The sequence below is a fragment of the Mirounga leonina genome, unplaced genomic scaffold (genome assembly GCF_011800145.1).
Source record: "Mirounga leonina isolate KUSES-001 unplaced genomic scaffold, KU_Mleo_1.0 Mir_172, whole genome shotgun sequence".
In the NCBI taxonomy this organism is placed as follows: Eukaryota; Metazoa; Chordata; class Mammalia; order Carnivora; family Phocidae; genus Mirounga; species Mirounga leonina.
In genome coordinates this window covers 16,844,274-16,858,928 of record NW_023270442.1, presented here as the reverse complement: position 1 = coordinate 16,858,928, position 14,655 = coordinate 16,844,274, and the positions used below count along the sequence as shown (strand labels likewise).

The window sequence follows — 14,655 nt, the reverse complement described above, 5'->3', positions numbered from 1 at the left end:
AGGAACTCCCTTTTGGGTTATACTCTATCCCTTGGCAAACTTAGTTGTTGGAGGAGAGCGGAGCTGTGGGCTGTCTGGTTGGGATGTGCTCACTTGGAGAAGACAGCTATAAACTCCACGTGCGTATAAGATTAGGATACCTTATAGGATTATATGAGGTTTGCAAGAAATAATATATGTGAATGTTTTGTGTAAATTATATTATTTAAAAGACAGTCCAATTATTAATATTATTAGTTTGGAGTTTTAATAAGTTACATGTGTATAATGTACCTAGTGCCTGTTATCTAGTCTAAAAAGACGTCAGGTAATGTTTTAAATTTTAAAAGTGAATGATATTGCAATGGATTCTTTTTCCATTTAAGAAACATTCTTTTATTTCATTTTCATTGTTGTTTTTAGCCAGTTTGTACTCTTTTAACTTTTTTATTTAAAAAAATTACTTTAAAAGTTTATTTATTTTAGTAATCTCTACACCCAACATGGGGCTCGAACTTATAACCCCAAGATCAAGAGTCCCATGCTCTTCTGACTGAGCCAGCCAGGTGCCCCAAACTCTTTTAAATGGGTGCTCTCGGAGATTCATGGTATGACTTTGGTTTGTGCCTTTATCTTGGGACTTCAAAACTCCACATCTTTGTCTCTATTTTAAATGTTCAGTTAATAAAAGGAAAAGCATCAGATCCAACTTGTGACTTATATTAAAATAAAGTGTGTCCTCAGAGCTTTCCCTCCTATAGGTGGCCCACCCATTGCCCTCCCACTTTGGAGGGATGGGGCAGAGCCTTGTGGGTAAGGGTTACTGGTCCCAGGGGAGCTGTGACTGTCACTCTCCTAAATCTTCTCACTCCCTCCTTTCCTGGTCATCGAGGGCTGAGACCGGTATGTGAGGAAATGCCTGCTTGTTCTGAGGTCCCGAGTGAGATAGACCAGTGACAGTGCTCCTTGACCTTTCCTGGGAGTTCTGACCGCACTGGTCTGGGGACTCGCCCCTCTGGACTCCTGGATGTATCAGTGAAGAAGAGGCTGTGTTCTCAAGGTTCGAACTCTGGGCATTTCCCGTGGTTCTTTAGGATGGGTATAACCTGAAACACCTAAGCAGAGGCTTTGTATTGCGTGTCTGCTTATATTAATGTACCCAGTAGATGCTTCATGGTTTTGTCCTTTCCGTTCTTTAAACTGCGTGTGGGTGGGGGGGATACATTTCCCCTACTGATTGGTGACCCTGACTCACCAACCTTGGGAATGAAGTGCTTGAACAAGATTAAAGCAAGTATTCATTCTATATACAGACACACGACACCCCACACAGACTCCAAGGCTACCAAGTTCCTCTTTGCATAACAAGTTTGGTAAAGAGCAGTTTCCAGAAATGTTCTCTTCTCATTTTGGGTCTCCCAATTGGTCTGGTTGCTCTTGGATCTCTACACTGTGGATTACTTTTTCTCCCGACTGCTTTTCTCTGAATTCCTTTTTACTTGGGGAGCCCAAGGAACCGAGTGTGTGAGCATGCAGTTGTTGTGTATATCCTCATTTCTTAGTTTTATCGTCTCCTAGAAGACTTTGAATCTGCAGTTAAAGGAAGTATAAGAACTCAGGGTGTTAGAGTATGTTTTCCTGGAATACAAATTCTTTGAAGGATTATCATGCAAATGAATGTGAAGGTAAACTGATCCACACCTTGATGGTCTTTCTGCAGGCAGCTGCATAATTCCTCGGGGTCTTCTCCTAATGCCGAGGTGGAGACATCTAGGAGCATCTTCTAGTCATTGTGCAGGTGGCTCAGCATTTACAGATAGTTGGGGATGACAGATTGGGAAGAGAGCTGGGTCGTACATTCTATTTGGTTTTCTTTCCTGCAGCCTTCTTACTAGATCTCATAGATCCCCATGGAATTAAGGCACGTGGAGAGGATGTTGTCATCCCAGCATCTGCACTACATGGCCCATCCTTAGATTCATCACCTGCCCTGTATGTAGATTCCATGCCTGCGCTGGCTTCGGGCTCCCGGCTACTCTGTGCTGTTGGGAATCAACCACCTCTCACCACACGGTGTCGCTGCTGAGCTAGGCTGCCTGTGAACAGACTCCCTGGACTGGAAACAGCTCAGACTTTTTTTTTTTTCCTCTCTGCACCAGCTCCACATACTTCAGTAGTTTTCCATTATATTGGTGGCACTTTCTTTTGGATCTGTAGGAATTATTTCAGCGTCACAGTTAATATTCACCTTTCATTAAGCATCTTGCTGTGTACTAGGTACTGTTCAAGGAGGGGATATGGAAGAACACAATAAACACACTAGTTATCAGCTGTGTTTACAGAGTTTGGTGCCTAGGCCCTCGTTCTGTATAGCAAACGGTACAGAAGGTTTACGAGGTACCTGTGAGCTTCCACATCGCTCCGATACAAATGGAAAAGAAAGCATGGTGACCCAGGTAGAAAAAAGCACTCACCCAAAGAACAGTCGATTCTTGGTGTTTGCTGGGGATGTGTTCTGAGACCTTTCCCGGCACCCACATGCCCCAGCAGCATGTGATTTCCCCTATAAAATCCACTCATGTATGGCCTCGTATGCGTCACCATGCATGACACCACGAGGAAGCAGGGCTTGGCTGAGGTGTGGCCTCTGGGTGACCGGGGACTTCCCGTTGAATCGAAACTCCCACGGGGCAGGATTGAAATTCAGGCCTCAGCAAAATTATTGCTCTGTCCAAACAAAACACACAAGCACGTGTACCCCACCAGTGTGTCTACAGAAAAAAAGACTGGAGGGAAATACAGAAATCTAGGGTATATTTCTGGGTGGTGGGCTTTGGGGTGATGATACTAAACTTTTGTATGTCCTAAATTTTCTGTAACGTACATGTATTATTTTTATAAGGAGCAAAACCGGTTATTAAAGATGCACACAGATTACTCTCACTGGACTTTGAAGGCATCCCAGAAACGGTCACAACTTGAGTGTTGAGAAGTAAGGACTCTTGTGTAGATATTGATAGTTTATTTAATATTCGACGTCTATATTAGTTACTTTAACAGCGTTAGCTTTGTTAGTAACGCCTTGACTCTGTGAATGGCCAGCGATGGCTACGCTGCTGGGTTTAATCGGGGCTCTCACCTTCCCGGCGGGTGCCCCCGGGCCTCAGCAGTGCAGTCACGCCTGCTTCTGGGGGTCCTGGCGGAAGCCCGTAATTCGAGTGCCCCCAGCCCTGCTTGGATGTTTCTCGATGGAACCCTTCGAACTGTTTCTCAGAGAAGACACAGCTGTGCTGACGTCTCCACAGGGAGCCCTTTCAAACAGCTAACTTCCTTCCCGGAGGTGTGAGTAGAGGGAGAGGCTCAGAGGACACGCGGCTGACCCCGGATTACTGGGTCGCCACCACACTGACCTCCTGCCCCTGGTGCCGGCTGGTGGTGCTGCCGGCAAGTTAGCAGGAATACCTCTTTCCTGTGGGGGACCCGTGTGTGTGTGTGTGTGTGTGTGTGTCCCGTGTGTGTGTGTCCCGCGTGTGTGAGTGTGTGTGTCCGATTTGATAGAAAAACACAGCTCGTTCCCTTGCAGAACCTAAAGTCCCACGGAAAAACTCACTCTCCCGTTTCCATTTCTCTGGGCTCTGTTTCCATGTTTGTCTCTGCCGGGGCGGGGGGGGGGGAGGGTGTGCAGCGAGCCCAAGGGGTTTGTGCTTGGAGGGGCAGCTGGTTGATTGGGACAAGCCAGGATGGGATCTCAGTGGGTTCCTTTCGACCCCCCAGCCGGACCAGGGGAGGGGGGAGAGGATGGGAGTGCACACAGCCTGCTTGGCATGCTCCCCTACCCTGGGACATCATTGCATGGGGTCTGGGGCTTTCTGAAACTACAAACCTGGCATTCTTTTGGGCATTCCTTGTGGCTGGTAGCTGATGGTATGGAGGCATCCTAAGACAGAGGCAGGCAGGATGGTGGCAGGAGTCCTGCCAGAGAGAGGGTATGCGGTTCCTTTGCCTTGGGGCTGTGATGTAACCGTAACAAGAAGTGACAACGGGGGTTGTTTTTAAAGCAACCCGGCAGAAATTGTCATGTTGTGTGTAATTTCGGTAGCGTGGGTGTTGTGGGATGGGTCCTCTATGCTTTAGAACAAAAACTAGTATCACATTTCATTTTGATTCAACCCCAAATCATTTGCCGTGGAATGCCTCCTCCCCCACCAAAAAAGCAGGTAGGAGTAGTTTCAATATCTGTAAAAGTATTAAAATTTCCTAGTGTAGTCCCTTCCACCCAGGGAGCTGCTTTTCTGATGTTGGTTGCTTTAGGAAGAAACCGAGACTAAATCATACCACATGGTTCTTATTCTTCCTTCTCTTAGCTGATCTCTTCGTTTAGCGAACATCTGAGTGCCTACTATGCGTGAGACCTTTCTGTGGAAGTCTGGAAAACAGACACACTCCCATCTCGTGGCATGCCGTATAGGAAACCAGGTGCCTCCCCAGGTGTCTCGGCCTCATCTGGACCTCACGGTGGCCCTGACAGGTGGGAAGCCAGGGCAGGGATCCTTAGCCTCGGGAGAGCAAGCCGGGTTGTGGAGCAGTGAAGCATCTCATGTATTTTTCTGCGTTAATTGAAATTCTCTAATTAAAAAAAAAACAAACCCTTGCTTTCCATGTTTTAGCTTAGTATTTGGCATAGCAGCCTCCCTCTCTCCACCTTTAATCTTAGTTCTGAATCTCAAGTAAGTACGGTGGGATGGAAACTTCCAGTGTTCCTTTAAAACACAGCTTAGAAAATAATTTTTAGAGATCCAAATTAGAGAGAAACTCAGAATTCCAGGTGCGCCCCGATGGTGTTTGACACGTGGCTAAACGCGGTGGTGGGGTAGCTATTTTATACTATGGCCCGAGCTAACGAGCAGCTAACAGATTAAAGCACGCATTTAAAAGCTTTTATAGCTATGAATGTTTAGGGGGTCTTTCATATACCTTTCTTTCCTTTCTTTCTTCCTTCGCCTAAACTGGAAACGCTTTGTTCATTTTAACTGACTTCCTGTTAACGCACACAATGCCTACATAGCAAAGATGACATGATGGGTTTGGACGTTGAAATGCAAAAGAGGCAATACATGGGGTGTTTTCCTAAGCTAAGGCAAGTCTGCCTTTTGTGGGGAGAGGCTTTTCAGCTACCTTATAGACCGAATTGTTATTTGCATCTTACTTTCACAAGAATGTTTCCAAGATGGGCGCCTGGGTGGCTCAGTTGGTTAAGCGACTGCCTTCGGCTCAGGTCATGATCCTGGAGTCCCGGGATCGAGTCCCGCATCGGGCTCCCTGCTCGGCAGGGAGTCTGCTTCTCCCTCTGACCCTCCTCCCTCTGGTGCTCTCTGTCTCTCATTCTCTCTCTCTCAAATAAATAAATAAAATCTTTAAAAAAAATAAAAAATAAATTAAAAAAAAAAAAAGAGAAAGAATGTTTCCAAGAGACTCCTGCAGAGTAAATACCTCTGGGCCGCAGCCCAGGCAGGGACCGATAGGGTGCTTGTGGGAGACCCAGGCGGACGCCGCTTCGGTTGATTTCCACTCGGAGTGGGTGCTGTTCTAGTTCCGTTCCTGCTGGCCAACCCCGGGGGAGAGGGGTAGGCGAGAGGGAGCGTCTCTCCCTACCGTTTCCTTCTGCGGGTAGCACCCTATCCAGGAAGGGCGCTTTTATTTCCTCAGACTATTTATATCCACTGCTTATGCAGTCACAGATCTGTGGATGGGAAACAGGCCCTTTTGGAATAAAAAGTCCTCCAAAACCAAATGCTTTCTGTCTCCTACACCAGCTCCCTAATAGCTGCCATGTGTGAGCGGGTACGGATTATGGCCTTGCCTCCTGGGGAAGTCGACTGACGCTGTCTCTAGAAGTCTTGCAACGTTCTTAGGAGCAGAATTTTTGTCTCCCAGGCCTACAAAGTACATCCCAGGGGATGAGCCCACACTGGCCCTGGGGGGGAGGGCACGGCCAAGGGTGCCCGTGGTGGCCGCCGAGTGCTGGGGCCGGTTCTGCCCAGCACCGAGACCTGAGCACCATGGATGACCGTCCTCCTGCAGTTTTCGGGCGTGGGAATGACAGGCGGGGAGCACGTTCTTTTTCCATTCATGCAAAGAATTCGGGAATGTCGCTGCGGGAATTGGGCTGTTCTGAAAAAGTGTTGGTCACGTTTCGGGGTTTTAGAACTGACAGCCCATTTGTGGCCCCGGGTGGCATGTGATCTTGTTTCCCCTGCCTGTGCGGGAGGGTAGAGGCACCCCCGGGTGCCAGGGTGGTGGTGTTCTGGGACCTCCGCAGGGAGGCTGGCTAGGGCCGTCCAGGCCAAGATCTCGCTGGCTTCCTTGCGAAAGCCGGCCAGCGTGGCGGCAGGAGAACCCGGCTAAGGTTAGTCTGTCTGTCTGTCTCTTTCTCTCGGAGATCAGACAGTGCTGCAATCACTCTCAGTGTGTTCTCGTTCTGGCTCCCCGCAGCTGCCTACGAGGAGGTGCATTTTTCCAGATGCTGAGGTGCCAAGTGTGGCCTCACACGGCCTTCCAGATACTGGAAGTTTCTAGAAAAACTCTCTGTGATCCTCCTGCTTGTGTTGTATTTTTCTTTCTTAAAACGTTTTCTGGCTTTGGTTTAACCATATACTCAGTGGAAGAAATACTGGAGTATAGACTGTAATTTTGGTTCTTACTGATTGTCGGACATCCTGCCCCTCATAAAAATTCTAGAGTTCAGACCCCATTGGGTGACTTGAGGAACGTGGCTTTGCATGAAAACATTTTAGAGCCTTTAGAATATTTGTTTTAATGGATATTTTTTAGTGGTATTTGAGTCTTTACAATTTTAGCATGTGAATTAACCTATAAATAAATTTTAAACGAATGAATAAATTGAATATATGCATATATTCCTATGTTTGCTTTAACCAAAACTTCTAGAAAATGCTTATAAGATTGCTGAAATAGAACCTTCGTTTGCAGAGAGGTCTTTTTCCCTGAGGATGAGAGAAGATTTAGGTGAAAATATCTAGATTCCTGCTAAAACGGAAACATACTTTCCCATTGGCACACGGAGATGTACAACATGATCTTGTGGTGTGGGTGTAAGTTCTCGCATGTGTCTCCTGTGTGTGTGTCCGGGTGTGGGGAGATAGGGCTTCTGGGTAAAGAGAAGGATTGTGTTGGCATGTGGCTCTTGCACCTCCTAGGTTTAAATTCAGATTCTAAATAGAATATCTTGCAAACGCGGACCAGGCATCCCCGGTCAGCAGGATCACCCAATTCTGAATGGGCGCCTCGCTGGGCTGTTTGTTGGTGTCGAAGCGCGAGTCTTTCCTGCGCCCTGAACTGTGAAAACGTGTAGTTAAACCCACTTGCCTCCCATAGGCAAAGTAAAAGTTTGACAATTAAAATGAAAATTAGAAGTGAGTATTCTAAGAAAACTTGTAAAGTTTTCCTTTTTTAATGCCATAGGAAAGTATTTTGACAAGTTGTTTTCTTGTCTTTGAGCAGAAATGAATCCTCCATACAGCAGTTTGTTAGTGAGTAATTGGATGATGGCACCACTAATCCCCCTTCCTGTTTTTATTCTCAGTAAATAAGGAAATGGGGCTTTTTTTTTTTTTTTTAATTTATTTGACAGAGAGACAGCGAGAGAGGGAACACAAGCAGGGGGAGTGGGAGAGGGAGAAGCAGGCTTCCCGCTGAGCAGGGAGCCCAACATAGGGCTCCATCCCAGGACCCTGGGATCATGACCTGAGCCGAAGGCAGACGCCCAACGACTGAACCACCCAGGTGCCCTGGAAATGGGGCTTTAAAAAGAAAACACCAAATTGTGGTTTTATAAATTAAAAATGATGCTCTGTTTTTTTTTAAGAATTTATTTATTTGAGAGAGAGAGAGCATGCGAGCACAAGCTAGGGAGAGGGAGAAGCAGATTCCCTGCTGAACAGGGAGCCTGACACGGAGCTCGATCCCAGGACCCCGGGATCATGACCTGAGCCGAAGGCAGACGCTTCACTGACTGAGCCACCCAGGCACCCCGATGCTCCATTTTTTTGAGGGATGGGGGAATGGGGAATGTCCAGACTCTTTCTGCCTTAGAATTGTCTAGATTATTACTCTAGTGCTTTCCACAGGCATGAATATTGAGGTTTTTCCTCTGGCTTTTTTAGTCTGTAGAGTGCCTTACAAGTCAAAGGTCTGTAATTTTAAAGATTCTCCTCTTTTGGGGCGCCTGGGTGGCTCAGTCGTTAAGCGTCTGCCTTCGGCTCAGGTCATGGTCCCAGGGTCCTGGGATCGAGCCCCACATCGGGCTCCCTGCTTGGCAGGAAGCCTGCTTCTCCCTCTCCCACTCCCGCAGCTTGTGTTCCCTCTCTCGCTGTATCTCTCTCTGTCAAAAAAAAAAAAAAAAAAAAAAAAAAGATTCTCCTCTTTTGCATGTATTTTGTTTCGGTGATGATGGGATTACGTGTGATGTTTCAGACTGGCCAAATGAGTTTGTCGTGCAAGGTGGCTTTTTAATTTTTTAATTTTTAATTTTTTTAATTTTAATTTTTTTTTAAAGATTTATTTATTTGACAGAGAGAGACACAGCGGTAGAGGGAACACAAACGGGGGGAGTGGGAGAGGGAGAAGCAGGCTCCCCACCGAGCAGAGAGCCCGATGCGGGGCTCCATCCCAGGACCCTGAGATCATGACCTGAGCCGAAGGCAGACGCTTAATGACTAAGCTACCCAGGCGCCCTGCAAGGTGGCTTTTTAACATGACCAAATCTTCTCTGTTCTGTTGTGGGAGGGTAGATGAGATGACCTTTCACATTCTTTCCAGGACTCTGGTATTGATGCTGGTCCCAGCAAAGCAATCAGATGCAAAAAAAAAAAAAAAAAAAAAAAATTAAACTTTTAAATAGTTCCTTTGGATGCATTTTTTGGTAAAAATTTGTGGTTATTACCATTTTCATCTTTATACTGGAACAATTTGAAATCATTGATAGGTGCCTTTGCACAGTTAATTTGAGCACAGTGAAAGACTGTTTTGCTCTCTGCTTTATTTACTTCAGGTTCTTTCTCAAATTGATTTTCCTGTTAATTTAAGAATTACCAATGCAATATGTAGGAGCCTCAAATTTGCACTCAAGTCATGGTTTCAAAATTTGTGTGCTAAATGGGCTGTTTTAAAATTTTGGTTATTTATGTCAGTTGGGTTTCCTTACCAGCTCACATATGTTCTCATGCTCCCTAATGCAATTAAATACCATCTTGTGGTGCTGTTGATGTCCGATGCTGACCTGCTGGATCCTGAACACACTGGGAACACACAGGACATCTCTTTCTACCTCTCCAGGGTTTGACTCGGAATGCAACAGCCTTGTTTCAGACGTCTCTGAAACAGTCCTGTTGGACCCCTAGTAATACCGTGGTACATACGTGTCCTTCCTGGGAATCAGTGCATTTGTGTTGGTAGGTTTTTTTTTTTTTTTTTAAAGATTTTATTTATTTATTTGAGAGAGAGAGAATGAGAGACAGAGAGCATGAGAGGGAGGAGGGTCAGAGGGAGAAGCAGACTCCCCGCCGAGCAGGGAGCCCGATGCGGGACTCGATCCCGGGACTCCAGGATCATGACCTGAGCCGAAGGCAGTCGCTTAACCAACTGAGCCACCCAGGCGCCCCTGTGTTGGTAGGTTAATACTTTTCTCATATTTAAGAAAATGGTTTCTTTTTTCTTTTTCATAGTAACTGTTAAACCGTACCCGCATGTCAAAGGAAACGTTTTGTAGAAAATTTCAAATGTACAAAAGGAAACAGAAAATGAAATGAACTCATGAACTCTGCTTCACAGATTTTTATTCCGGCCAGTCTTACTTCGTCTAATCCTGTCCACTCCTTCTCCATATTATTTTGAAGCAAATCCCAGATATTTATATGAGATTTTTCATCTGTAAATATTTTAGTGTTTCTAAAAGATGAGAGCTCTGTTTAAAATCATAACCAGAATACCACTGACACACCTAAAATAAATCCGTTCCTTCATATGATCTCATACCCAGTTGGTGTTCCATTTTCGGATGAGACATATTTAAAGATGGGCCGTATTATCTGTGCATTGTGTACAGGCATGTTGGTTCCCTTCTTTATACAACAAATGCAAGAAGGAAGCAACTAGGTAGAAGCCAGTGTAACTTTTTTGGGGAAGTGATTTAGAAAGTAGATTTTTGTGTCTCTTAAAATGCCGTGTTTTAGCCCTTGTTTTAAGGCCGTCCTGAAAATAGCAGCAGATAATCATTTGTAATAGCATGCAAAACAACCGTGCCTAGAAATGCAGCAGATTTGTGTGGCGCTTGCCCGTTCAGAGCGAGGCAGGAGTTTCTCTCCCTCTCTTTTCTGCACAAGAAGTCCTGGTTTCTTCAGCGGGGACGGTATGGATTTTTGCTCCGTATGCTTTCGGTTCGGGTTGATGTTTAGCCTTTGACCCAGCCACTTTCTTACCATAAACAGTTTGTTGATGAGAGCAGCTGCCCACCAGATTGTTTCCAGATTGTTCTCTCCTGGCTGAGGACAGAGTGCACCTTACGAAGAAGTTGGCTTGGAGCTGTGGCTTCCACTTCTTATAGGTCTCCCCCTTTGAGGCCAACTCTCGGCCTCTGAACATTCTCCTAGTTGCATCCAGTAAATGGGTGAATCCGCAGCGCTAGAAATCGGGCCTCCCTTACAATCCTATTTTATTTTATTCTCTGAAGGAATGATAGCATTTTCTAGAAGTTTCTGCCACACGGAGCAATTCCTTATATTCCAGTAAGAATTCCCAGTATTCGGTATGTGGAAACTAGGGTGGTGCTGTGTCGGGAAGTAGACAGAACACACTTTATTTTGTATAGGAGTCTGTGCTCCTTGACTGTTCACAGGTTTTCTACACAGTTAAGGAATGAGGTTAACTTTCTTTTTTTTTTTTTTTAAGATTTTATTTATTTGCGAGAGAGAGAGAATGAGAGACAGAGAGCATGAGAGGGAGGAGGGTCAGAGGGAGAAGCAGAAGCAGACTCCCCGCTGAGCAGGGAGCCCGACGTGGGACTCGATCCCGGAACTCCAGGATCATGACCTGAGCCGAAGGCAGTCGTTCAACCAACTGAGCCACCCAGGCGCCCTGAGGTTAACTTTCAAACTAAGCTCAGTATTGCCTGCCTGGTATTATTATCTTGCCCTTTCAAAATGAGTTCTCATTTTTTTTTTCTACTTTTGCAAGACAGTACTACATTTTTTTTTTTTTAATGCAAGTGACAGGTAACCTAATGACTTGGCAATTTATGTGACCCAAAGGTGCACCGTAGTTTGAATTTTTGCTGCTTCCCTAATCACCCCCCCGCCCCCCCCCCAGCTGTTACCTAGAGTGGATTTTCTGCTTGCAGCGGCCTTCATTAAGGCAAGGTCGGAGCTTTCAAGCATCAGAGCCAACACTTTTCACTAAACTGGCCACCAGGGGCTGCTGTCAGAATGGTGAGTCTGAGCTCACCTCCCTAGAGGCAAGTTTACTTTTTCTACAACCAGTAAATTTTGTTAAGCTACCAATCCTGGTTTCAAACCTCAGGTCTCACGACATGGCCTCCAGTCACCAAGTATGCTTACAGCTGTATCCCTTCCAGCCAGGTATTACGTAGGACCTGGACCCAGTTCAAGACCCAAGATGAAGACTTGTGTGTTTTTCATTCAGTGCCAATAAGCTGTTATTAATACACTGATTCCACATAGACCGAAAAGCTTCACAAATGTACTGGGGTTTATGTTCAGGGAGAGTAGGTCCTGCGTTTGGACTGTTCCAGATCCAGGCCTCTGGGGAGGAAGGGCCCATGACGATGGCAATCTGGATTTTCGGGGAGATGTTCTTACCCGGAGTGGCCTTAGCATCCCTGCCCCAATGCAGGGGTCATGCTGATTCAACTAAAATGTGAAACGCTAGAAGGTGTTCTTGGTGGTGGTTTTGTTTTTTTGGTTTTTAGTTTTTTGTTACAAGGGCTGTGTCTTTGATGTTCCAGGATTGATGGCAGAACAAAATACACAGCGAATGTTGGAGCTGGAGGGGCCTTAGAGCCTGAGGAGCAAACCCCTTCGTTTTGACTTGAACTTTTTATTAAAAGAAAACCTAAAAAAGGGTGAAAGAATAGTACATAAACCGTATGTAGCCCCCTCACCTTGGTTCACCCTTGCTAACATTTTGCTACATTTTCTTGGTAAAGAGGTTTGGGGTTTTTTTGTTTTGTTTTGTTTTGTTTTTTGGAAGATGCATACTTTACTGCCTTTAAGTAAAACACAAAGCATACAACTTATAAGTTATTCATGGGAGCATGAGGCTTTGACATTGTTGCTTCTAGGGAGTTGGCAAGAGAGTGGTGTTAGTTTGTGCTTGGCCTTGGGCTTGTTTTCTTTATTTGAAGTAAAGCCTACTGGTTCTGGATGGCTGGTCATCCCCCTACTGGGCTATGCTGTGGGCACATCCCATCTTCACATCAGCCAGCATGTCTAAAATTCTTACGCTATATCTTAAAAGTCCCGAATTACAGAACATAAAGCATCTGGGAGCCACGTGTTAGGAGGGCAACTAGTTGATCTTTTATGCCCAACAAAGGGTTTCTACCCCCCGATCTAGGGAAATTCCACTGATGACCACGTCATGAGTATAGGATTTACAATTTTTCTTTCAACTTTCCAACCCAAGTATTGTGACTTGGGAACTTTAGATCTGATTGCTTGCTTCCATAAGAACTTTTTTTTTGTGGGGGGAGGGGTAAACCGTAAGGAGTGTACAAACGCTGTTGTATTATTTATGTGACTATCTGTCTGCCCCATTAAGCTGTAATACAAGATCATTTGAAAGCAAGGACCATGTGTTGTTAATCTTTATGCCCCTTCCCAGTATTTGGCCTATAGTAGGCATTTAGTAAGAGAGTTTTGTTTGAACACTTAGGAAGCGTTTTGGCTTTTCCCACTAACGGATCGTGAAACGCTTCCCTGCTCCCGTGTCTGGGACACCCGAGGGGCTTTGGGAGACAGGCTGGCAGCAAAGAGCCCACCCAGCTCGGACTGGCTGTCTGTCCAATCTAGTTCTGTCACTGTTTATTCAGGTATGATGGGGATTTCATAAACAACCATGTTAAACAGTTTAAAAGAATCAGCTGTCGAGGAACACTGACCAGGTGGCGTTTAGGAGTGTAGGAGAAAGGCAGAAGGGTTTTATGTCATTTTTTTATTTTTATTTTTTAAAGATTTTATTTATTTATTTGAGAGAGAGAATGAGATAGAGAGAGCATGAGAGGGGGGAGGGTCAGAGGGAGAAGCAGACTCCCTGCCGAGCAGGGAGCCCGATGCGGGACTCGATCCCGGGACTCCAGGATCATGACCTGAGCCGAAGGCAGTTGCTCAACCAACTGAGCCGCCCAGGCGCCCCGGTTTTATCTGTTACTAACGTGCTTTCCCATCTAGAAACTGCTGGGTTCGTGCTGGTCGGTCGGCGGCGCCTTGCGGTGAACTATGAGTACCTTCCCTATGAGCGCACCGAGGCCGTGTCCTGTGCCCCTCGCCGGCCCCCACAGCGTGCCGTGCCCTGGGATTCTCTGAGCTTTCCAGGGTGTCCCGGTGACAGCCCGTCCAACAGAGAGATGAACCTTTGCTTAAAATGAGTGGCCTGGAGTAGGAGGCGCTCGGCCTTCCCTGAAGGCACCTCCGGCCGGCTCCATCTCTCCTTGCCAGGTAACACGTATTTCTTCCTATTGGACTTCTGCGGATGATGGCACGGTTTTAACGGAACATTAAACCTTGGCGACTACACATCGAATCTTGAAGCTGAGTCCTGGATGTTCCAGGTTTCTTAGTTTAAAGATGAAGAAACAGAGGCCCGGAGCAGGCGGTGCGGCCAGCTGGCGGATAGCGGGGCTGTTGACCCGATTCTGCGTTGGGGCTGGTTGGGGGGGGGGGGGTCCTGCTGCTTCCACGTGCCGCGCGCTGGGGGGCTTGAGGCCCGGCAGCAGGTGTTGAGCGGATGGTTCGAGATGGGTCCTCGACGTCAGCCTGCGCCTGGCCCGGCATCGTTCGCGGCCAGGGGCGTGTGCGCAGGACGGGCCGCCACGGGTGTCCCCCCTGGCGCGGGGCCCCCAGCACCGAGCTTTCCAGGCTCCCCCACCACCACTTACACGGGGGCCCCCCAGCACCGAGCTTTCCTGGCTCCCCCACCACCACTCGCAAGGGGGCCCCCCCAGCATCGAACTTTCCTGGTTCCCCCGCCACCACATGCGCGGGGCCCCCAGCACCAGAGCTTTCCTGGCTCCCCCAACCACTCACGCGGGGGCCCCCCAGCACCGAGCTTTCCTGGCTCCCCCAACCACTCACGCGGGGGCCCCCCAGCACCGAGCTTTCCTGGCTCCCCCCCCACCACTCGCACGGGGGCCCCCCAGCACCGAGCTTTCCTGGCTCCCCCACCACTCGCGCGGGGGCCCCCCAGCACCGAGCTTTCCTGGCTCCCCCCCCACCACTCGCACGGGGGCCCCCCAGCACCGAGCTTTCCTGGCTCCCCCACCACTCGCGCGGGGGCCCCCCAGCACCGAGCTTTCCTGGCTCCCCCCCCACCACTTGCACGGGGGCCCCCCAGCACCGAGCTTTCCTGGCTCCCCCACTACCACTC

General features: G+C 47.5%; 1 protein-coding gene across 2 annotated transcripts in view; it reads left to right on the top strand.

The window, feature by feature from the left end:
* The window catches only part of HLCS (holocarboxylase synthetase), a 227,848-nt gene that overhangs the window by 42,451 nt on the left and 170,742 nt on the right, over positions 1 to 14,655 (top strand). The window lies entirely within an intron of this gene.